The sequence below is a fragment of the Monodelphis domestica genome, chromosome 6, assembly GCF_027887165.1.
Source record: "Monodelphis domestica isolate mMonDom1 chromosome 6, mMonDom1.pri, whole genome shotgun sequence".
Taxonomy (NCBI): Eukaryota; Metazoa; Chordata; class Mammalia; order Didelphimorphia; family Didelphidae; genus Monodelphis; species Monodelphis domestica.
This window is the reverse complement of record NC_077232.1, coordinates 202,647,873-202,667,650: the sequence shown is the minus strand read 5'-3', so window position 1 is coordinate 202,667,650 and position 19,778 is coordinate 202,647,873. Positions and strand designations below refer to the sequence as shown.

At 36.1% G+C, this 19,778-nt stretch overlaps 1 protein-coding gene and 1 long non-coding RNA gene across 9 annotated transcripts in view; one reads left to right on the top strand and one right to left on the bottom strand.

Annotated features, from left to right (window-relative positions):
• MARCHF1 (membrane associated ring-CH-type finger 1) overlaps positions 1–19,778 on the top strand; it is a 1,076,407-nt gene that overhangs the window by 962,393 nt on the left and 94,236 nt on the right. The gene's annotated exons all lie outside the window — the stretch shown is intronic.
• LOC130455083 (uncharacterized) overlaps positions 3,744–19,778 on the bottom strand; it is a 40,209-nt gene continuing 24,174 nt past the window's right edge. Inside the window, exon 3 of the long non-coding RNA XR_008912955.1 lies at positions 3,744–4,292. This is a non-coding gene — a long non-coding RNA (uncharacterized LOC130455083). The remainder of the gene's footprint in view (positions 4,293–19,778) is intronic.

The following is a 19,778-nucleotide window of genomic DNA, read 5'->3' as shown; positions in this document are numbered from 1 at the left end:
ATTAAGTATTACAATTTAACTATTATTTCCTGTTGCCCCATTTCACAAAACTATTCCTTTTCATAGCTACCCTTTTTTGTTTTCTCTATTGATCCAGTCCCCCTTGGCACTATCTTTGGCTCTTCTTCTTTCCTTCATTGCCCTTCTGGATGACACACTTGCAGAGTTAGAAAGAATTTCAAAAGACTTTCTAATCCAACTCATCCAATTTGTGTCTGCCAGAAAAATCTCTTTGATTTATAATCCATTCTTCATACTGCTATCAACTTATCTTTCCTAAAACTCTTCTTTCATCATATTCTTCTCCCCCTACCATATTGCCCTCTCTGTTTCCATGCATTGATTACTTCATGTGTCAAGGAAGTTCAAGTTTTACTGTTATACTGAGTATTATAATGTCTTCTGTTAAATTAGTAATTCCAGTGGACAATGATTTTTGCTGCTTCTGAAATTCTATTGTACAAATGGCCAGTCCCACATTATTTGAGACTTCATTGTCCCTTACAGGCTTCTTGAATATATATTATTCAGCTAGATTTTATTCTTTGATAAAAATGAGGGGGAAAGAGGAAATTGAAATTAAAGCAAATCCTGTTAGTAACCTCTCTAAAAAAAGATTATCTTAGAAGTAAGTGATTCATACAGTAAAGTTTTCCTCTTTTATAATGTATTGTGTATATTCACATCTGACTTTGTGTGCTAGTTTATTAAGAAATAGATGTATGCAAGAATTGAATGAGGAAATCAACTTCAATATGGTGATCAGAGTGATCCTGGTTCTGCTTCTGCAGGCAGATTTTCACTCCTTTCTCATTCTAGAGCTTCAAATATTTGTTTTGTTTTTGTCTTTTTTTTTTTTGAAAATTTTATTTAATTAGTATTTTTCCATGGTTACAAGAATCATGTTCTTTTCCTCCCTTCCCTCCCCCAACTCCTTTCTGAAGCTTACATGCAATTCCACTGGGTTTTACATATGTCATTGATCAGGACCTATTTCCATATTAGTGATATTTGCACTAGGGTGATCATTTAGAGTCTATATCCCCAATCATATCCCCATCTATTCATGTGATCAAGCAGTTGTTTTTCTTCTGCATTTCTACTCCTACAGTTCTTCCTCTGAATGTGGATAGTGTTTTTTCTCGTAAGTCCCTCAGAATTGTCCTGGATCATTACATTGCTGCTAGTAGAGAAGTCCATTACATTCGATTGTACCACAGTGTATCAGTCTCTGAGTATAATGTTCTCCTGTCTCTGCTCCTCTCACTCTGCATCAATTCCTGGAGGTCATTCCAGTTCCCATGGAATTCCTCCACTTTATTATTCCTTTGAGCACAATAGTATTCCATCATGAGCATATACCACAATTTGTTCAGCCATTCCCCAGTTGAAGGGCATCTCCTCATTTTCAAATTTTTTGCCACCAAAAAGAGCATGGCTATGAATATTCTTGTACAAGTCTTTTTCCTTATGATCTCTTTGGGGTACAAACCCAGCAGTGCTATGGCTGGATCAAAGGCAGGTAGTCATTTAGCGCGATTTGGGCATAGTTCCAAATTGCCTTCCAAAATGTTTGGATCAATTCACAACTCCACCAGAAATTTATCAGAGTCCCAATTTTGCTACATCCCTCCAATATTTATTACTTTCCTTTGCTCTCATGTTAGCTAATCTGCTAGGTGTGAGGTGATACCTCAGAGCTGTCTTGATTTGCATTTTAGAGCTTCAAATATTTGAAGATAGTAAAATAGATATCATATTTCCCTTCTATTCCCAACCCTACTCAAGTTTGCTCTTTTTTAGATTAAATATCCTCAGTTCATACAACCAATTCCCAATAACTCTGTTTCTGAATTCTCCATTATTTCACCATCTGTTTGACTTTCAACTCAATACAAAGAAGAGCTTACTAACAATTAGAACTGTCTAATTCAACAAGCATTCATTATTGCAAGGGATTGTTCATACAAAAACAAAAGGAAAAACCATTTCTGTCCCTCAAGGGGATTAAAGAGGAAATACATTCATAGAGATGAGTAAATATAAAATAATTTGAGCAAAGAGAATTTAAAAGCACTGAGAAGTAGGGATTCTTTACTATTGACCCCTTGGACAGTCCAATAAAACATATGGACCCTTTCCAAGAATATGCTCTTAGATACATAATATAATTCTTATGATTACAAAGGAAATCAATTATTTTGAAATATCATTAATTTTTTTTAATGTCATGTACTTCTTGGAAAATCACCTGAAATAGGGAGATTAGGAAAAGCTTCTAGTAGGAAGTAGCAACTGAGTTGATCTTTGAAAGATGTTAGGGGTTCTAAGAGGCAAAAGTAAAGTGGGAATGTGTTTTAGGCGTACGAGAATTTTTACCTTTGTTTCCTATAGAACTTGAAAAGAGGAACATCAAGTTTGGGAAATAAAAAATGGACTAATTTGTCCAGAACCTAGAGTACATAAAGGAGAGTTTAAGGAAATACTTCTAGGGAGGAATTCTGGAGTCAAACTCTGAAGAATTTTAAATGATAAGTTGAGATATTTTTAATGATTTTAAAAACAATGGGGAGCCAAAATGCTTGAGTAACAATGAATTTCCATTTTGGGGCCACAAAATATAAATTATTTAGCAACAATGATATAGACTCTCACAAGATCAAATGAGTCACAGTACGTAAAGCACTCTGCAAGGCTGTAAAGTACCATATAGATGCCAACTTTCTTATTTTTATTATTTCTAATCTTCCCATTTTATATTTGATGGAGTTCAGATGGAAACATTCTAGAGACAAGTCACTGTCTTGTTCTTAGTTTATGATTAATATTCAGCAGGTTATTGTGTGATAGATAAATTATTTTTTATAATGAATCAAACTATTGAGAGGTAAGCCCTGATGAAAACACCTAGAGGACAACTCGAGGAGCATTTAGGATGGTAATGATGGTGGTAGTGGTAGTGATGGTGGTAGTAGTTATAAAGAGAAAGTTGGTGAAGATGACTATGCTAATTATAATGATTTAGATGTATAGTAGTGACTTCATCATGGAGTTTTCAAGCAGATAATGACTTGCCAGAAATGTTAAAGAACTTTATCTTACATAGGTACCAGATTCTAATAAATGATATATGAAGTATCTCCTTAACAATAATCTATTAGATTTTTTAAATGTTTAGTTACATTAGTTACATTAAAATACTCAGCTAGCTCTTTTCTTCCTTCTCTCCCCATTAGATAAGGCATCATTTGACAAAAAGATATGTATATATAAAACTATATCAGTTCTTTCTCTGGAGGAGGACAAACACAAGACATTTCTCAAAGAATATTTCTATTGCTGTATATAACGTTGTTTTAGTTCTCCTTTTTTTACTCATAATTTCATCATTTCATGTAGGGTCTTTCCATTTTATTCCAAAATTAACCTGCTTATAATTGCTTAATGGCACAATAGTTTCCTATCACAATATGCCACAATTTGTTTAGCTATTTTCCAATTGATGAACATCCATTCAATTTCCAATTCTTTGTCACCATGAAGGAGCTGCTATAAATATTTTAGAATATATGGGTTCTTTTTCTGATTACTTTGGGAAATAAACCTAATTTTTATCTTTTATGTTTAGAGAAACAAAATTTTTTGAACATTCTATTTCTTCAATTGATGCATATGTAGAAGAAACTGGAACTCTTGTTCCAATACATATAAGAGACGTCAAAGTGAAACAGTAGAGTCTTGACTACTAGATCAAAAAGGTCATGCTAATTGAATCTAATTGGAAAGAATTTATTTCAGAGAGGAAATGAAAGGACTTTTATAAAAGGTTAGTGAATGCAGCATCTTTTCTTTATTCCTTTGCTTTTGTCTTGCTGACTCTTGTTGAAATGAATCAAGACCTTTCTCCCATTCATTTTAATAACAGCTGAGTTGGTAAGATATCTAGATAATGAGCAAAGTTGGAAACCTGCCTAAAGTGAGTTATTTGGGTCTCCCAAGAGTGCAATCCAATAGTCTAGCTTTTGACATTAGCATTCTCTCCACTTGGAGTAGTCAAAATTGGAATATGTTAGTGTCATTAAATGAACCCTTGATCATTTATTTAATGATCAAATGAGGAAAATGAGAGCTGATATTTGCCCTTGCGTGCATTACTGGTACAGTCTCGGAAATGATCTCATTCTTCAGAGTGGACAGTACCATCCATTACAGCCTTCATTAAAGAAGCCCAGTGATGATTCAGGTTGGTCCCACACTATCTGATATTTACAAGGTAGGAGTCTCTCATTTACCTGTAACAAAGCACAAATCATACCACAGTTGACAGTACTGAGAATCAGTGGGCTTGAGGTTGAATTCCATCTAACTACTTATACCTGTATAATCTTAGGCAAGACCCTTCTTCTCTCTGGGTCTCAGTTTACTCATCCATAAATAAAAAAAAGAAAAGCTTGGCACTATTGCATGTTCTCTAGTGTCTCTTCAAACTCTTAAGTCCTAAAACTCTCAAATTGCAAGCATATTGTCAGGACAATACTTTATCTTGATTCATTAGTTTGGTACGACTTGCCAAAATTTATACTCTACTGGCAAAGTCTTGAAAGATACAGGATTGCTTCAGTCAATGTAGGTCAAGTCAATTAACAAGCACTTATTAAGTATCTACTATATTCTAGAATAAATGAGAATTTTAATATGACTTCTTTTAACAACTGATAGTATCAAATCAATTTGTATATAATAGTTATTTTGATTCATATGCAATTTTAAAATTTTATTATTTCCAGAGAACATCTATACAATGGTTAATAAAGATCAATTTTGTAATGTCCTACACTCTTTTCCTCCTCCTAATCTCCTCACTCACACAAACACACGTTTTAAGTATTTGCATTCATTGTACATGTCCTTGATGTACTATGCAAATAGAACATGAAGGTTGTGTTTATAAATTCAAATACATTTGGTACAGTAAAATTTACCACTAAATCCCATTTTATGTCTAAGATATTTACAGCTTAAGCATTTTCAGCAATTCTATGGTATTTTTCCTCATATCCTGCCTATAATCTTGCAGAGGAGTTCTCTTTAAAGGTTTTTGCATCTGTCCCTCGAAGTGTTCAAGCTTAAATGTCAGTTTCTAATTTGGATCAGAAATTAAAATGCCTCTGCAACATAGGTGAAGTAGGTTACTTCTGAGACTGGAAGAATAGTCTTCTCTCCCCAAGGGGCACCAGTCCCCCATCCTGAGCACATCAGATTCTGTTCCTCTCCTTGCATCTCTTTGCCAATATACAATATGATGGATATTATGGTTTAATGGATCAGGCCCTAGATTTGGAATCAAGAAGACTTGAGTTCAAATCTTTCTTCAGATAATTACTAGCCATGTAATCCAAGTCATTGAACTTCTCTGAATATCAATTTCCTCATCTGTAAAATGAGTGGGCAGATAGAAGTACAAGGCCTCCAGTCAGAAAAAACCTGAGTTCAAATCTGGCCTTACACATTTATTAGCTGTATGAACCTGGCCAAGTCACCCAATCCTGTTTGCTTCAGTTTCCTCATCTATAAAATGAACTGGAGAAGGAAAAGGCAAATCACTTCAGTATCTGTGCCCCAAAAGGGCAGGGGGAATTATGAAGAGTTGGACACACTTGAAAATAACTAAACACCACCAGCAGAAAATAAGTGGCTTAGAATCCAGATCTCTACTCCCTCTCCCAGCTTTAGATCCATTATGCTATAATTTAGTTATCCAAAATGTGGCTGGAGTTTATTCAAGATAGACTTGCACTCTGCCTTTCAAAAACTTGAACGACATTGGCCATTTGGGAACATGACCTCTAGTTAGAAAGCTCTAATCAAAGTCATCTGATATTAAAGCTTATACCTTTCAGTTTCTGTACATCCTGTAACTTTCTGGAATTGCATTAAACAACAACTTTGCCTGATTCCCATATGCAAGGGTCCTCCCCCTCTAATTTGCTCACTGACCGTCATCTTACTTGAACATTTACCATTCCATCCCAATCTTGAATTAAGATTCTCATTTCCTGTCTTTTGCTCCGAGTTCTTTGTCTGTCTTTATTTAGATCAGTACCTTGATCCTAAGACAGCTAAACCTCTTTGATGGTCTAATAAGGTAATAAGGTATGTTACTGGTTATCCTTTAAAAAAAAAAAAACATATCTTCTCTCTTAGAATCAAGCCAAAGCATTAAGTATCCAGATATCCATGGCAGAAGAAGGTTAAGGGCTAGGCAATTGGGGTTATGGCTTTCCCAGGGTCACACAGCTAGGAAGTGTCTGAGATCAGATTTGAATCCAAGTTCTCCCCATCTCCAGACCTTGACACTCCATCCACTGAACCACCTAGCTATTCCTATTACTTCTTCTTAAAGACTTTAGTCTTTAAGTTTATTAGAATTAAATTTGGTGTTTTCTAAGAATTCAGACTTGGAATAATGGGCCTGTACTTCTTGATAATCAGAAGCATTTTTCTCTGTCCAACTCTTTGGCCTTAGGTAGTAGTGTCTATTCCTTCACCCACACATGAAGTCACAATTTCATTTGAATATACCCTTTAACTTCCATATTAAAGCTGAGCATTTATGGGCAGAGAGCCAAAGCATCCTACCTCCCTTCAGCTAATCTCTAACTAAAGGTTTTTTGGACCATCTGGTAATACCCTATTACATAGAAGTTAATTATATTTAGATATATGTATTAGATTATAAATGGGAATTTAAAATAAAAACTTTTCCAAGTCTTAAATGTTTCCCAATAGTTTCCTAGACCAATGAAATCACAGTTCTAGACAATTCCAACTTAATGATTAATTGTTTTTATCTGAAAAATGTCTTAGAAATTAAATCAACTTAATGAATGTCAAAGCTGTTGATTATTACACTGATAATAACAAATCACATTTATATAATCCTATTCTCACTACAACCCTGTGAGATAGGTAGTGCAAGTATTATTTTCCGGACTTTTTAGATGAAGAAGCTGAAATTCCTAAAGTTTAAATCACATGTCTGGCCAGTATTGGAGCTAAGATTCTAGTTCAACTGTTCCTGAATCCTAAATTGAGAAAGAAAAAGAAAGGGATTCAAGACTCAACCTTAGGTAATATGCAGAGACAAAAGAACATTGTTCTATACCAGAGGTATCAAACTCAAAGCCAGCTGGGTGCCATAAAACTCCTTTCAGATTTAAATATAATTGGGAAATGTTTAACAAAATAAATAAAAATTCAATACCACATAGATATAATGTCGATCTGTGGTTTTCTGAGACAGTATTGACCTGCAAAGAAGATATGTTTCTGTTAAAGTTGGGTGCTACTAGTCTGTCTAGATTGTGCTTAAACTAAACCAAAGCATTATAGGATAACCACTAGATACCTCTGGCTCTCCACCAGAGTACCTTCACAGACAGTCAGTGTTCCCTAACATTCCATCTTTCTCAGTTTATCAAGAAATGTAGACCAGCTTCCCAACAACCTCTTGGCAAATGATCTCAGTACATTTCCCAGTGCCAATTAGACTATCTACAATATTAAGTGTATTTGGCCATACCTATATGGTATCACTATCTAGATTTTATTCTTACTACATTGGTGAAAGATTGGTTTTCAACTACAACTACTTTTCATCCCCTCTAATTCAAATGAAATTTATATATAGTTTGTGTGTCACTGTAGGTAAATAAAATAGACCTAGAAAAAAATATACTATCCCATACTTACATCATTGCCCTTTCAACATATTTTTTTAAGGCCAAAAACTCATTTCTACAAAATTTAGAGGAAGTGTCAAGTTCATTTGTTTGATAGCACTCAATCAGATAACAGTTGTAGATTAATCATTAGGTCATAGAATCACACAGGTCATAGAATTAGAACCAGGAGGGACCTTCAAGATAACCTAGTCTTAACTACTCCATTTTATAAATGATGAAGCTGAGCTCTACAGAGCTAAGTGACTCACCCAAGGATGCCCAAGGTAATAAGTTAACAAAGCTAAGATTTGAAACCAGATCTTCTGACTCCAAGAACAACTCTTTTCCTACCCACACGACCCTGTGCCAATTTATATCTGCATTATTTTCCTGCTCTCTCATTTAGTTGCTAATGCAGCCCACACAGACAGAGATTGAGTCCTAGAATCTGCAAGCACGGTTATCAATATAATTTATTGCCACAATGTAAGCAGCCCAACATATATAAAAATGCAATCTTCTACATGCAGGTAACAGATTACTACCAAAAAAAAGTGAATAAAATGTAGCATGGACATATGAAGTCAATCTGAGCCCATGAGCAGTTCACCATCATCCTAAAATATTCCTTGGACAGAATCCAAAGAGAAGTCAATTAAAAACTACAATAAAAACTGGAAGGAAGCTTTACTTTAGATTTTGGTTGTAAAAAGGAAACATGGGACTAAAAATATGCATTTGTTGCTGCAGGAGCTAAGAAAGAGCAATTTCTTTCCGGAGGTTTCTAAATTATAAGTCCAAATATCTTGGGTATTCTGTACATGGAAGGAGTTTGAAAAGATTTCAAAAGTTGTTGGAATGCAAAGCTGTTGGTTCTTGTTGTAAATCAGTCACTTTGATTTATAGTCACCAGGAGAATAGATTAAAATGGGAATTAGTCATCATCGGCTAGCCCTTCTTCATATTAGGCGTCTGCAAATGAGGTTATTGGAATGACCAGCACTAGATAAAATGTAAAGGTCACAAGCCATAATTCCTATCACTTCTATTAAAAAAAGAGATTTGCTTTCCTGTAGGTTGCTCATAGAACTTGAGATGGAGTTATGCATTTCACTAAAATTTGTGTTCAAGCTTTACGTTTTTAAAAAATGGTTTTTGTTCCATTTCAAACGAAGACACTTAAAGACATAATGGAAGGGCAAGGATGACAGGGAAGAGATATACAAAATGATTATATCAGGCATACATAATTAATACATTTCATCCACATTGGGTGTAGAGGAAAAGGGATCCCCATTTATCATTTAGATGATTTCATGGTGAAAACATTTGAGAGCAACAGGAAAAGATCAAGAGGGTGATGAAAAGATGGAGAGACAAAATGAAAGCCTGACAAGAGAGAAATGGACAAATGACATTGATGAATAGGGAGAAAGTTCAGAAATAAGCAGAAATTCTGGCAATGGAAAGCATTAGTTCAAATGCCTATTAATTTGAAAAACAACGGCAAGGTAGTTGCCTTTCTGTTCGAGAGACCCAAAGGGAAAACTCAGATAAATCAAAATGAACACTCTTCTATTTGTATACCTGGAAACATACGCTGAAATAGCCACAGTGATGTTTAACAGCCCTGGGTTGAGAAAGGCTCTCTACCTATTGGGTGAAATGACAATTGATTTTTATATGCTTAGAAGTGGAAAACCATTCCTGGGAGCATTGAGACACTAGAGACTTTCTGGAAACACAAACAAGAAATTGTCTTTTTTTCTCCTTGCAAAGTACAAATGTGTTTTGTGGTCAGAACATCCTTGAATTAAATATATTTGTTTTGTCAAAATGACCATAATAGCATAATTGAATCTTAAATGGTTCTAAAGGATGATTACACCTTTTATTTTGTATACCCAACTGTAGGCAATTGCTTTACAACTTAAAGCATCTTTTCTACAATAGATCTATGAGGCTAGTGAGGAAACAAGCATTTACTAGATGCTTACTGAATGCCTAGCACTGGGTTAAACACTGAGAATACAAATACAAGCAAAAAAGGAAACAATCTCTGCCTTTAGGGAATGTACATTCTAAGGAGGGCAGACAACACAAAACAGTGGAGCTTAAAAAATAGGAGATGAGGGGTAGGCTAGGTGGCTCAATAGGTCTTGGAATGGGAGGTCCTATGTTCCAATCCGACCTCAAGCACTTCCTAGATGTGTGACCCTGGGCAAGTCATTTGACCCCTTTTCCCCTTCCTGCTTTTCTGCCTTGGAACAAATATTAAATATCAAGACAAAATGTAAGGGTTTTTTTGTTGTTGTTCTTGTTTTTAAGTAGGTGAAGAGGTAGTTGGAAAGAGGGGGAGGAGAGGAAGTAGGCATTTCCTTAAAAATATGATTCTGAGAAAAGGTCCCTAGGCATCACCAGTTTGCCAAAGGGAGTCCATGGCACATTTAAAAATGTGAAGAACTTTACATTTGTCATGTGCAGTGATCATAGTGTGCTTTAGTATCCCCTTTAACAGCAGGCAAAACACCAAAAGTCAGAGACTATCCTCTAACTAATAGTCTAGTAGGAGAGATAGATAGTAGGAATAGATTTAGAAAATAGAAGGGAGAAAACAGGGACCTGAAGAATAAGATCATGTATAGATAGAAGCATCAGTCTTAGAAAAGGAAAAAAGATGGTTCTTTCCTTTTAATTTTTTTTTTCTAAAAAGAGTTGGAGGGGTGAGAGCAAAGGATGGGTAAAAAATACAGGGCTATGTGGTATGAAGGGGAAAGTTAAACTAAGTCCAGTTTTAAGTCTAAGTTTCTTGTTACTTTAGTTCTATTAAAAAGATCCAATATCTCCATCGATGACACGTTAAACCCAGTAGAATTGCGCATTGGCTATGGGAGGGGGAAAAGAGGAGGGGTGGGAAAAAACATAAATCTTGTAACCATGGAAAACTATTCTAAATAAATAACATTTTTTAATTAAATAAATCCAATAAAACAAAAAACATTTCAAATTGGGTACAGAAGTATCTCTGAGCAATGAAAAAAGGCAACTCCCTTCTGCTTTTTTCAATGTCTACCCCCAAATAGTGTAATTAAATGAAAAATATGTAATGACTTTTCTTTTTGTGTCCATTTGGTGCCAAAAAAATAATGCCTGTAGTCTTCTACCTTTAAGAAGCTAAGGTCCATGGCAGCTTTTTAGCAATCATTGTGGCTAAAACCTCAGTGTCATCTTTTATTCCTTTCCATGCTCGATGAGTTGCCAGATGCTGTCAGTTCTATTTCTGATATCTCTTTATACCCATCTTTCTTCTATGCCTCTTGCCATCAGCTTGTTCCCAGTCTCATTCCAGCTCCTTTGGTGTGCTACAGTAGCCTCCTAACTTGTGTCCTGCCTCCATTTTCTACCCTCTCCAATCTAGCCTATAAAATTTCCCAGATTATTCCAAATATACAGCTTTCACCCCATAATTACCCTATTCAAAGATTTTCAGTAGTTCTCCATTACTTTACAAAGAAAATCCAAAGTTTTTAGCTGAGCATTCAAAGCACAATCTGGTTCCATCCATCTTTTGCATACTTTTCATACCACTTTTCCTGATGTCCTTGATTTTCCATCCAAACTGGATTCTTCACCATTCTAGGAGTAGGTCCTATGCTTCCTTACTTTGCTGTGTGCCTTTCCTCACACTGGAATTTCAGACCCTTCCCTACCATTTCTGTTCAAAGCTCATTTTTTACAAGTTACTTTCTCCATGAAAACTTTTCTCATCCTGTTTCTTTATCACCTTAGCTTGAAATATTTCCTCCCTTTAGAATTTTCATTGTCCTTTGTTCATCAATAACAACAATAGAATTCATATTCTTTACAGTTTGCAGAATGCTTTACGTTTTCTCATTTAATCACAACTTTGTGAAAAATCAATAAATAGTTACTTTATTATTAATATTACTAATATATTCATTAGATTATATATTAATAATGTATATAGGTCCTTATGAGGTAAAGAAACAGAAAATGAGTGAGATTAGTTCTCTTGCCAAAGATCGCAAAAGTATTGCGTGTCTGAGGCAGAACTTGAATTAAGTTCTTCCTGACTCCAGGAGGTATCAGAACTGAGCTCTGAACCCAAGTCATCTGATTCCAGTCAGAATTTTTGCCACTGTACTACAACTTCCATGAAGGAGAATAGCCAAAGCTGGAAGTGACTGTGGTTCCTTCAAAAAAGACACATTTGTACAGAGCTGCTGGCATGGAATAAGAGCTGTGGGATCCAGCAATGTTTTCCTAAGTACAGTTAACTCGTATTTTTTGTTTTGTTTTGTTTTTTAAGAAAATTATCTACTTTTTAAGTCCTTGGAAAATGTTACTTTCTTCGATAGTAGCCTTGAACCAGGTGAATGAAAAGATGACACAGTAAGGAGTCATAGAAGATTGGAAAGTGGTTTTTTTTGTTTTTTTTTTTCCCATTTGAATTAGTTTATTTAGTCAATTTAGAACATTATTTCTTGGTTACCATAATTACATTATTTCCCTCTCTACTCAACCCACCCTTCCTGTAGTCGAAGCACAATTCCATTGGGTATTACTTGTGTCCTTGATCAGAACCTATTTCCATGTTGTTGTTTGCACTAGGATATTCATTTAGACTCTACATTCCCAACCATATCCCTTTGACCCATGTATTCAAGTAGGTGTTTTTCTCCTGTGTTTTTACTTCCCCAGTGTTTCCTTTGGATGTGGATAGTGATTTTTCTCGTAGGTTCCTCTGAGTTGTTCAGGGTCGTTGCATTGTCACTAATGGAGAAGTCCATTACATTTGATTGTACCAGTGTATCAGTCTCTGTGTACAATGTTTTGCTGGTTCTGCTCCTCTCACTCTGCATCACTTGGAGGTTGTTCCAGTCCCCATGGAATTCCTCCACTTTATTATTCCTTTGAGCACAATAGTATTCCATCACCAACACTTTTTTAGAACACTTTTTCATGTGCTTTTTAATAGTTTTGATTTCTTTAACTGAAAATTGCCTATTCATGTCCCTTGCCCATTTCTCAATTGGAGAATGGCTTGATTTTTTGTACAATTGGTTTAGCTCTCTATAAATTTGAGTAATTAGACCTTTGTCAGAGGTTTTTGTAATGAAGATTGTTTCCCATGAAAAGTATTTTTTCAAGCATGCATAAAGGTCACCAAGACTTCAATCTTTACCCATAAGGAACAATAATCATACGCACAAAAAAGTTTTTGATCCAGTAACTTTTGGGCTCAGAGACTCTTTGCACTTTGTTATCCTATCAAATACTTGGAAATCTTCTATTTTGTTGAATGCCTATACTTTCCCCTGGAAATACATAGTCAGTTTTGATGGATAGGTGATCCTTGGTTGAAGACCTAGTTCTCTTGCCTTTCTGCAAAACATGTTCCAGGCCTTGTGGTCCTTTAGTGTGGAAGCTTCCAGGTCTTGTGTGATCCTGATTGGTGCTCCTTGGTATCTGAATTGTCTCTTTTTGGCTTCTTGTAGAATTGTCTCCTTAGCTTGAAAGCTTTGGAATTTGGCAATTACATTCCTGGGAGTTGTCTTTTGGGGATTTAGTGTAGAGGGTGTTCTATGAACTCTTTCAATATATTTTTTGCCCCCTTGTTTAAGAACATCAGGGCAGTTTTCTTGGATGATTTCTTGTAGTATGATGTCAAGATATCTGGTTATTTCTGGCTTTTCAGGTAGACCAATGATTCTCAAATTGTCTTGTCATGATCTGTTTTCTTGATCTGTCACCTTGTCAGTGAGATATTTTATGATTTCTTCTATTTTGTCAGTCTTTTGACTTTGCTCTATTAATTCTTGCTGTTTTGCAAGATCATTGATTTCCAATTGCCCAAATCTGGTCCTTAAGTCCTGGTTTTCTGTTATAATCTTTTGGTTTTCTGTTTTAATCTTTTGAATTTCCTTTTTGGTTTGGCCTATCCTGCTTTTCATGGCTTCCAACTGTTTCTCCAATTATGAGTTCTTGTCTTTCAAACTGTTATTTTCTCTTTGAACTATTTCTCATTTTTCTTGCCAGAAGGGTTAACCTTTTGAATAAGCTCCAATTTAAATTCTTCAAGAACTTGTGGACAATTTCCATTTTTTTTTGGAAGGTTTTGGCATTCTTTGAATTTCCTCCTGTATTTCCTCTGTAGCCTGGGGTTTTCCTCAGTAAAATATTTGAGGGTCAATGCCTTTTTTTTTTTTTGGTGGTGATGGATGGAGGTTGTGGCTCCTGGGTACAATTTGCCATCACTTTGGGGATTTTTCCTTCCCTTTTTAGTCAGAGATCTGAGTGAGATGGGCAGGTTCTCTTTGTATGGAGTCAAGGAGCAAGGATTTTGCCTGAGGCAAGTTCTCCAATCTCAGCAACTTCTGCTGTTTGCTGCTCTTCTCTGTGCCTCCTTGCCAAGAGCACCCATGGCCTGTGCTCCCCAGCCCGCCAGGGTTTCAGGTGTAGCTGCTCTCATGGGTAGGTCCTCGGTATTTTTAGTCAGCTCCCAAGGACCTAGAAGTGCCCCTTGCTCACTCCAGAGGTGTCCCTTGCTCACTGGCTGATTCTGGCTCTTGCTGGCTCTGACTCTGGCTCCATAAGTGGGGTGGGGGAGGTTAGATCAGCTCATGTTTGGGTGGGAGCATTTTCACCCCCTTATAGTGTGGAAATGCCCAAATCCCACATACCTTCAATGCTGTGCCCCACTGTAGAGTCCCTTCATTCTAATGAAAATGGTTTTGGGGTCTTTTGAGGTAGTATATATTGGTGGGTCTGAGGAGGGGAAGTGTCCCATGTCTAGACAGCCACCATGCTTACCTGGAAGTCTATGTTATCCTATCAAATGAGAGGTCAGTCTGATTTCAACTTGTCATTTAAATTGTTCTTTGATTCTGCCTCCATAGGTGCTTCTGATTTTATCTGTGTATCAGATCAGAAGGGATACAGAGCTGGCATTGTTGCCAGGCATTGCCTTTGACCCATATGAGTCCTATGACCTTAAGCAAGATGGATACATACTTGGACTAGGTCCCTAAGGCTCACCAAGAGTAGTTGTGATGTGGCCCATGAAAATATTATCTTCACAGGAACCTTTCATATGAAACTAATCTGGGATGAGGCTAGGCCAAGACACTAGTGGCAGAGGGTTAACCCAAAGTGCTGATATTCTAGGGCCAGAAAAGATGTACCACATTTCATCTCTAGCTAACATGGCCAGTAGTACTCTCTTGGCTACCAACATAGTACCCCTCTCATTGAAACTGCCTTCATCCTCAAGCCCCACATGGGTACCAGTCAGACTTTCTAGTGAATGGGAGAGCACCTTCCCCTCTCCCCTCCAAGTGTGACTGCAAATGGAGTTGGACAATCCATCACCCCTATCAGATACCATGCTGATATTTCCTTTCCCCAATTACAATTATTTTTGTCCCAACTAAGAAAATTCTCCTTGAAAACTTTGGACTAGACTAGAAGATCATAGCCAACTAGTACAGTCCCATTGGATCTCTCACAATCTCAAACTGGACTTAAATTCCTGAGTCTGACTTGGAACCAAACCACATCCAGAGAGAGGCAAGAGCTGAGTACTGAGAATTTCATCTGGAAATGTTAAAGTCAGCATTAGCTTGTTGAACTGTAATGCCCAGGAATTATAAAATGACCTGATTTCTCCCCTTTTTTCTAGCCTTTTCTTGTGAATTTCTGTTTACACACCAGATTATGCATCATTTTTTTCTTTTTTTATTCAAAGATTATTTATTTTCCCAATTACATATAATAATTTGCAACTTGTGTTTTCTGAAATTATAAGACACATTTTCTCCCTTCCCTTCCTCTCCCCTCTCAGAGATGGTAAGCAATTTGATCTGGATTTTACATCATGTATTATCTATTCATTCTTTCTCTCTACTGTGCTCAGATACCACTCCACCATCCATTGATGTTGGCAGTAGGACTATGTTGCCTGCTGAATATTGGCTCTTCATCAGCCCCTAGTAAATCTATTCCAAAGCAGCGGTTTTGTTTGGGTAGCCTTCATGGCAACTGATTCATTTCTAGTCAGCTAGTTGCAGGTGTCTGGGATTATGACCAAATCACTGAGGGCAAATCTTCTTGGGAAATTGAATTCAGGGTGTCATAATTCACGAGTTGAGTACATGCCTTTTAGAAAATGACACATATAAAAAAATCATTCATGCTTAATGTTGCAATGGCTATATGAGATATTTAAAAGGATGTGTATTAAGCAAATAGAAAAATGCAGGGTAAGTATGTAAGTCTTTTTAAATGAAAAATAAATTTTTAAAATTGCATCCTAAATTAGAATCCTTTTGGATTTCATCTCTTTAGGCTAATCTTAAGCAGCAAGTTTATTGTGGCCCTTTATGTATAATGTTTTATAATTGCACACAGGATTCCAAATTCAAAAAGGTTCTTGTCAAAGGCCATTAATGAAGGATCAGATGAAATGCTGTTATCAAGTTCTCTGCTGGTGGTATTTGAGTTACTTCTCCTTTTTTCTGCACATGAGCTTGCTTGACTTCCTTTGTTGTTCAGTTCAGGGTATAAAATTGGTCTACCTCCCATGTGGTTCCTCAAATGCAAATCAAAAAATGAAATATGTCATATGGAAAAGGGCTGTGCCGCTCTCACTTTCAATATAGGTACATTTTCCCGAAATGTAAACAAATAATGAAAGTCTATATCTATTTCAGGGAATTATAAAATTAGTTTACTGGATTGTATTTCATTTGTTGTATGACCCTGTGCAAGTCACCTAATCTGTGTGCCTCAAACCTCTCCTTAGATTACAGGTTGCAATCACGTTAATAGAAGCTCCCATACTGGGTGCTCCTGACTTTAGTGAAATGATATCTCTTTCACATATTTCCATACATTCCACATTAAGTTAAAATCTGGTCCTGATATACTTACTGTGTAACCCTGAACAAGTTATTTAAAGCTTTCTGTACCTGTTTTTCAATATATAAAGTGAAGGTGTTAGACTCAATGGCTTCTCATGTCTCTTTATAGCTCAAAATCCATGATTTGTCATTCTATTTGTTTTTTTTAATATATATTTTATTTAGAAAATATTTTTCCATGTTTACATATTTCATTTTCTTTCCCTCCCCTGTTCTCTCCCCCTACCTGGATCCAATAAGTACTTCTGCTGGGTTATACAGATATTATCATGTATGACTTTCCATATTATTCATTATTGTAATAGAGCAATCTTTTAAAACCAAGAGCCACTTGTCATTTCTTCTATGTTTCTACTTCCACAGTTCTTTATCTTTATGGTACAAACCTAGAAGTGCTATTGCTGGATCAAAGGGTATGAATTCTTTTAAAGCCCTTTGGGCATAGTTCTAAATTGCCTTCCAGAATGATTGGATCAGTCCCAGCAATGCATTAGTGTCCCAGTTTTGCCACATCTCCTCCAACATTTATTATTTTCCTTTACTGTCATATTGGCCATTCTGCTAAGTAGGAAGTGGTTGTTTTGATTTGCATTTCTCTGAGAGATTTAGAACACTTTTTCATATGCTTAATGACAGTTTTGATTTCTTTATTTGAAAACTGCCTATTCATGTCCCTTGACCATTTGTCAATTGGGTAATGACTTAATTTTTTTTTGTACAATTGATTAGTTCCTTATAATTTGAGTAATTAGACCTTTATGAGAGGTTTTTGTTATAAAGATTTTTTTCCCCAATGTGTTGTTTCCCTTCTAATTGTGGTTGCATTGGTTTTGTTTGTACAAATTTAATGTAATCAAAATTATTCATTTTACGTTTTGTAATTTTCTATATCTCTTGCTTGGTCTTAAATTCTTTCCTTTTCTATAGATCTGGCAGGTATACTATTCTGTGTTCACCTCATTTCTTATAATTTTCTTCTTTATATTTATGCCATTTACCCATTCTGAATTTATCTTGGTATAGGGTGTGAGATGTTGATCTATCTCTCCCATACTGTTTTCCAATTTTCCCAGCCATGTCCAACTCTTCATGATCTCATTTGGGGTATTCTTGATAAAGATATTGAAGTAGTGTATTTGTATTGTGATGTGGACCTTAGATACATTGGATGAATCTCTGGCTGGACTTAGAGGAAAACAGGTGAAAATTGCCTCAATGTGACACTGGAATGATTTTTATCTGTTCCAGGAATGGTCACATTGGTTAAATCATAGGTCCATCAAAGTATAACAGAAACCAATTCATAGATTTTTGTCTCTTCTTTATGTATCCCGTCTATTGTTATATCATGTTTTGTAGGTTCCACCATCCATATTTATTCATATTTCATTTATAAAGATGATACTGTTAACTGTTTAATTTATAACTTTGTTAAGGAGCCAGGACTTACATAAAAATAGTAGATTCCAAAATTTGGGTATCAGATTTAAATATCATAATTCAAAGAATGGTCCTGGCCAGTATGTATCTGGTAGTAGCCTAGGCACTGATACGTTGTGCCGCTTTGTATGGCTTCAGGATTTGCTTCTATAAGCCTGATCTGAGCCCATTGACATCATAGGTCAAGGCGACTAAGGGCAATGTGATACAAGCTCAGGGCATTTAAAGACAGGTATATAGTTAACCTTGAAGAAACCACAATATTTGGCCAACTCTTAGTTGCATGGGCATCAAAGATTTATCCTGATCAAATAACTTCATTGTTATATTAATCATGGCAGCCAGGGCCTCACATGGCATGTTCTCCTTATATCCTTGTATAACTCTCTCTTGGAAACATCTAGCAGAACCACATGCTCTAAATGCCACATTATCTCTAACAATCAACCTCTCTACTTGTTCTGGTAGCTATTTCAGTAATTCTTTTTTGATCTATGAATAGATCCCTAGCATCCAGGCTCCTCCAGTCTTCTGTAAATCAGGTATAAGTGAAAGCTCTTACTGTTTTTGAATCATTTCAGTCATGTCCAACTCTTTGTGATCCCATTTGGGGTTTTCTTTGCCAAAATCCTGGAGTGGTTTGCCATTTCCTTCTCCAACTCATTTCACAGATGAGGAAAATGCGGCAAACAGGATTAAGTGACTTGTCAATATAGCTAGTAACTGTCTGAGTTCAGATTTTATTTTAAGACAAAGTGCTTCTTCACCTTAGATCAAACTATTTCTGTGACCCCATTATCTTTTCAGACCCAGTTCCTAGTACCTGGATGCAGAGAAACCTATCATTCAAGGACTCCACAGCACCTGGATTATGGGCACTTTTTGCCTTCTGAGTTCTCAATCTTCAGAGAAGCTTTCTCTAACTCAATGTCTGCCAGTTTTTTCATCCTTTGTCCCCCATGATGTTCTGGGAGATGGAAGTTGAGGTTGGGACAAGGACCCCAAATGAATTTTTCCTTCCCTTTACCCCTGGAAATAGTTGAAACAGTATTATGGTATAAGGGTAAAGCACCTTCTTCCTCTTCCCAAGGAGAGAATATTCCCTTTTGGTTGAGAATTCTGAGAACTAGAATGATTTGGTTTCATAACCATTTCCAGGAGGTGAAAGATTTTAAGGATGAGAAAAGAAGAGTGCTGATATCAGTCATTTACCTTGGTATGAAATTTCAAATGTCCTCTGGGAAGATAATTCTAAATACCTCAATACCTAGAGAAATACCTGACTCAGGTTCCTCAGAATCGAGGCTTCAGAAGAGAGGGGGAAGAATAGATTGTTCATTATAGTTAAACTTGGCGGAATAGAAAGCTTCAATTTAAAAGATTATTTTCTACAGATTCACTTTCATTTGCTTTGAGTTTCCAAAATGAGTAGCAAACCAAAGAGTAGAATTTTTTGCTATGGTAACAAAAGTAAAGTTTATCCCCGGTTAGTACTTGATTTGGTTGGTTGATTTTTGTTTTACTCTGTAGGGTGTGTGGGCATGTATGTGTGTGTAATGTACATGGGGTAAAAAAGCAGAATGGGGAGGGAAGGAAGGTGAAAACAAGAACTAATTTTTCAGTTCTTAAAGAAAAAGATCAGACAGCTGTCCTGAGAAGTTGACTGTAGACC